Genomic DNA, 6312 nt, shown 5'->3' on the forward strand with positions numbered 1-6312 from the left:
TCAAGAGAAACTTTACAGTTATTTTAAGTAGGCCTAAATCACAACCATGAGACATCAAACAGTGCAATAGACATGTACAGTTCCACTGAAGTTGACTCAGTTTCAGTTTTAGGAAGTTTACTCAATGATACACTATATTGCCAAAAGTTTTGGGACGCCTGCCTTTACGTGCGCATGAACTTTATTGACATCCCATTCTTAATCCGTAGGGTTTAATATGGAGTTGGCCCACCCTTTGCAGCTATAATAGCTTAAACTCTTCTGGGAAGGCTTTCCACAAGGTTTAGGAGTGTGTTTATGGGAATTTTTGACCATTCTTCTAGAAGCGCATTTGTGAGGTCAGGCAGTGATGTTGGCCATCCCCAAACTGTTCCCACAAAGTTGGGAGCATGAAATTGTCCAAAATGTCTTGGTATGCTGAAGCATTAAGAGTTCCTTTCACTGGGACTAAGGGGCCAAGCCCTACCCCTGAAAAACAACCCCACACCATAACCCCCCCTCCACCAAACTTTACACTTGGCACAATGCAGTCAGGCAAGTACTGTTCTCCTGGCAACTGCCAAACACAGACTCGTCCATCGGATTGCCAGATATAGAAGCGTGATTCGTCACTCCAGAGAACATGTCTCCACTGCTCTAGAGTCAAGTAACGGCGTGCTTTACACCACTGCATCTAACGCTTTGCATTGCACTTGGTGATGTAAGGCTTGGATGCAGCTGCTCGGTCATGGAAACCCATTCCATGAAGCTCTCTACGTACTGTTCTTGAGCTAATCTGAAGGCCACATGAAGTTTGGAGGTCTGTAGTTATTGACTCTACAGAAAGTTGCCGACTTCTGCGCACTGTACACCTCAGCATGCGCTGACCCCGCTCTGTGATTTTACGTGGCCTACTACTTCGTGGCTGAGTTGCTGTTGTTCCCAATTGCTTCCACTTTGTTATGATACCACAGTTGACCGTGGAATATTTAGTAGTAAGGAAATTTCATGAATGGACTTATTGCACAGGAGGCAACCTATTACAGTACCACGCTTGAATTCACTGAGAGTGACCCATTCTTTCAAAAATGTTTGTAGAAGCAGTCTGCATGCCTCTGTGCTTGATTTTATATACCTGTGGCCATGGAAGTGATTGGAACACCTGAATTCAATGATTTGGAGGGGTGTCCCAATACTTTTGGCAATATAGTGTATTTTATTTGACATTCATAATGTAAGGACATGTTATCAAGACAAAAAAAAAAGTTTTCAATATTATGTTATAATAAGTTTAACATTTGTGATTGCATTACATATGTATGCATGCGAGGCCTAATATTAACAATCATCAAGAGCCAAATGCAAGTAAAAATCAGTGTTGGCAAGTATATGAAATGGTGTCAATCGCCAGTTGGCCGGTAACATTTTTATGAATTCTAACAATGCAAAACTGTGAGAACAGGAACGTGAACAAATGTAAACAACGCTCAGGTTTGGGAAGTTTCTTTGCGCAAACATCCAAAGCGTGCTCCCAGCGTCTTAGTGCGCGAATACTGAATTGAACTCTCTTTCGCATCTTCTTGCACTTGAACAGACATATTCAAACAAAATTATTTCAAAATGCCTGTCTTGGCAAGTATCCTCGTAAACATAGTCAGTTATGTCTTAAGTGAACATAAACAGTTAAGAAATAAAACGCATGTGTAACAGTATATTGGATTGGTGCATTAGCTCTTAAAGTGACAGCAGCCTAATATTCCTGCTGCTGTCTGTGTTTTTAAGTTGATTCAAACAACAAAAGACAAAAAATAATCACTCACTTGCAACTTTAATAAGGATTAATCTATGTTCCATGGCCATTAAAAAATGTTTATGGCCAGTAAATTTTCTTAAGTCACCAGCCATTGGCAGGTTTGGCAAAAAGTTAGTTTTAGGCCCTCTATGTATGTATATGTTAAGTGTGATTGGTGAGTGGATAGTAGAAAGGTAATCTTAAATTTCTTCACCGTCATCGTCATTTCTTCAGAAAGGCCATACGGCTTGGCCCACACTAAGGTTAAAAATAGAGGTACAGGTTTTTGGGTAGTGCAAACATATGGCTCATCTTTATTGGCCTAATATACTGTGCACTTGAAAATATGCCCTTGTGAAAAGTTGAACTTTAGTTGCTTCAAGAGAATGAATGTTTTCTGTACTTTGCAGTTGGTTACTACTCCCAGACCTGAGACCAATACACCACATCTGATAGGGTGGGGACCATGTCCAGTGTTGCGGTTGGATGCCATGACATCTGCTCAGCAAGCAAGGACGTGAGAGATTGACTTACATACTGTACTGGACTCTAGCCAGTGTGTCATGTCTTATTTCTGCTCAGCTGAAGGACCGTAATGCCAGTTGTGGCAGCTTCATAAGTGTGCCTTTGACACTTCATTGACTCCGGCTGCAGTGCGATGCTGACTGCGAGACTGAACCTGTTTGCAGTCAAAATCCCACATGACTACAATAAGGACAAGGTCAATAAGTTTGTCAAAGTCCCACAAGCTGTTTGCAGTGATATTTACTGTGCAATTTTATTACTTCTACCTGTCCAAAATAAACATTGACTCTTTTCCTCAATGGTTTGAATTTGTCAGTCCCATGGTTAATGGTTACATTTGTCAATTTAAAGGTTTTCTTAATGTTCCAAATCTTTGGAAGAGTTGTTTAATGCTACACATAAAGAGGAAATTTCTTAGATTTATGTAATATTATTGTGCTGCATGACTGTTAGATTCAAAATGTGTTGTTGAGCCTCCATTATGATTGCTTCACTGAAGGAGGATTTTCTTCTTTCAGGCTGTAGTTTCTTTCTGAGATGCAGTAAAGCTCTGTCGTGTGTGTGTGTGTGTGTGTGTGTGTGTGTGTGTGTGTGTGTGTGTGTGTGTGTGTGTGTGTGTGCGTGCATTTTTGTGATGAGTACACAATTTTGTATAATGACATGGGTACTAGACTGGTATTATGACGTAAACATGAAATATGAGGACATTTCATGAGTCCTCATATTTAAAATAGCTTTAAAAACATACTAAACTATGTTTTATTAAAAATGTAAAAATGCAGAATGTTTTCTGTGATGGGTAGTGTAGGGGGATAGAATGTACAGTTTGTACAGTATAAAAACCATTACGCCTATGGAATATCCTCACTTTGATAGCAAAACAAACCTGTGTGTGTGTGTGTGTGTGTGTGTGTGTTTGTGTGTGTGTGTGCGCATTTTTGTGACATATCAGGACACAAATTTGTATAATGACATGGGTATGACATAGGTATTACAAGGAGAGGGTGACTTATGGGGACATTACCCCATGTTCCCCTTTTTCAAAAGGCTTATAAATCATACAGTTTTTTTGAGAAAGTAAAAATGTGCACAATTTTCTGTGATGGGTAGGTTTAGGTGTGGGGGTAGTGTAGGGCGATAGAAAATACGGTTTGTACAGTATAAAAACCATTACACCTATGGAATGTCCCCACAATTCACAAAAACAAACCTAAGTGTGTGTGTGTGAGAGAATGCTTCTTTAAAGTCATAGTGTCAGGGTGGTATTACCATCATGGAATCATAATGAAGAAAATTAAATATTAAATTTTATTCAATTCTTGCATTTGCCAGGATCCACCTTCTAGAGATGTGGTTGTGGGTCTCCCTCGGTTAAAATCACGTTCCAGGGGAGGAGAAATGGGAACGCAGGGGCACCGTGATGCGACTGCAAAGGGCACTTTCACTTTTGCGATCAAAGGGGCAGGGGCTCAAGCCCCCCTGGCCCCCTTCCTGTGCACGCCACTGAGTGGTATCATAACAAAGTGGAAGCAATTGGGAACAACAGCAACTCAGCCAAGACGTGGTAGGCCACATAAAATCACAGAGCAGGTTCAGCGCATGCACAGTGCGCAGAAGTCGCCAACTTTCTGCAGAGTCAATAGCTACAGACCTCCAAACTTTGTGTGGCCTTCAGATTAGCTCAAGAACAGTGCGTAGAGAGCTTCATGGAATGGGTTTCCATGGCCGAGCAGCTGCATCCAAGCCTTACATCACCAAGTGCAATGCAAAGCGTTAGATGCAGTGGTGTAAAGCACGCTGTTACTGGACTCTAGAGCAATGGAGTTCTCTGAAGTGACGAATCACGCTTCTCTGTCTGGCAATCTGATGGATGAGTCTGGGTTTGGCGGTTACCAGGAGAATGGTACTTGCCTGACTGCATTGTGCCAAGTGTAAAGTTTGGTGGAGGGGGGATTATGGTGTGGGGTTGTTTTTCAGGGTTTGGGCTTGGCCCCTTAGTTCCAGTGAAAGGAACTCTTAATGCTTCAGCATACCAAGACATTTTGGACAATTTCATGCTCCCAACTTTGTGGGAACAGTTTGGGGATGACCCCTTCCTGTTCCAAACTTTTGGCAATATAGTGTATTACCAACAAAATCACAATGTGTCTTGACATATTGTGACAGGTGTAGTTTGACTGAAAGACTTGCAAATGATTGAAGTCATTTGTCATCTGTCTGTCACAGATATGCAAGAAAAAAAATAATGCCATTTTTATAAGGACACAAAAACATTTTTTGTAATAAAAATGCAAAATACAGTTTCATGTCTGGTAATAAATATTTATAGCCTTTAAATTTCTGTACTTTTCCCACCATTAGTAGGTAAAAATTCAATTTTGCTCCCTGCATACAGCTCTTAACCCTTCAATAAATTCCCTGTCAGCTGGTGACAGTATCCACATTGGAAGGGTCTTTTCTCAGTGACCAGTGGTGCTCCTTGTCTTCTATATGGTTAAGCAGAAAATTGTTCACGGATCTTCTAAATTAGCCTTCAGCATTTTCACAATCTTTTTAACTCTAGCCTGTTAGATTGTGTCACTGCCAGTAAGACCATTCACCTAAGTAATTTATGTCTAATATGGAGGTCTGCTTTCTTGCTCATGGTCTCTGTGGTCTACTCAGCTTCAAACAGTAAAGCTTTGATCTGTGGGAAGGGAGTCGAAGCAATCACATCTTTCAGTGCTCTTCTCAAGGTTGAGTCAATAACCTGATAATGCACCTGCAGGGCCATGTGCATGCCTCGAAAAATGGTGTCCTATGAGTCGTCCCGAGAAGATGAGGAACATAAAATTCACCCTGGGTTGCTGAGAGAGTGTCTATTGGTCCATTGTATTCCAAGTGATAGACACAAGATAGTCTGGACAACCAAGACTTTACCCAGGTCATATATGTCTTCTTTATTAATTAGCAGTGTATATTGGTAAATATGAGATCTTACAACAAGGATTAGTGATGGTTACAACTGCTGAGTGGCATAACACCCACTGCAAATAAGCGACAACATCATGTCACTCCCATTATAATCAATCTACTCTGCAAGCAGAGCAAAATTGGTTTTTATACATTACATAGGCTTTACATATGCCTACATCACAGCATTGCTTGAGATATTGCAAGTTATAGAAAACATTATTATAATTAAAAAACAAAACAAAAAAACAATCCAAGCTTGTTGGGCTGGTCTGTTTTGATGGTTTTAGAGGGGTCTTGAGAACTTGTCAGCCATTTTATGTTTTGCTGAATTGGTGGCTAATTCGATTGATTTTGTACATTTGTACACTATCAGTCAAAAGTTTAGAAACTATTACTATTACTATTTTTAATGTTTTTGAACGAAGTCTCTTATGCTCATTAAGGCTGCATTTATTTCATAATAAATACAGAAAAAACAATAATATTGTGAAATATTATTACAATTTAAAATGATGGTTTTCTATTTTAATATACTTTAAAATATAATTTATTTCTGTGATGCAAAGCTGAATTGTCAGCATCATTACTCCAGTCTTCAGTGTCACATGATCCTTCAGAAATCATTGTAATATGCTGATTTATTATCAATGTTGGAAACAGTTGTGCTGCTTAATATTATTTTATAACCGGAGCGTTATGAATCAGCGTGTCGAATCATGATTCGGATCGCATGTCAAACTGCTGAAATCACGTGACTTTGGCGCTCCGAACCGCTGATTCGACACGCTGATTCATAACGCTCCGAAGCTTCACGAAGCATATTTTGAAATCGGCCATCAATATATAAGTCGTTATTTTGTTTTTTTGGCGCACCAAAAATATTCTCATCACTTTATAATATTAATATTGAACCACTGTACTCACATGAACTGATTTAAATATGTTTTTAGTACATTAATGGATCTTGAGAGAGGAAATGTCATTGCTGGCTATGCTGGCCTCACTGAGCCATCAGATTTCAACCAAAATATCTTAATTTGTGTTCTGAAGATTAACGAAGG

Source organism: Ctenopharyngodon idella, chromosome 4 (assembly GCF_019924925.1).
Source record: "Ctenopharyngodon idella isolate HZGC_01 chromosome 4, HZGC01, whole genome shotgun sequence".
Classification (NCBI taxonomy): Eukaryota; Metazoa; Chordata; class Actinopteri; order Cypriniformes; family Xenocyprididae; genus Ctenopharyngodon; species Ctenopharyngodon idella.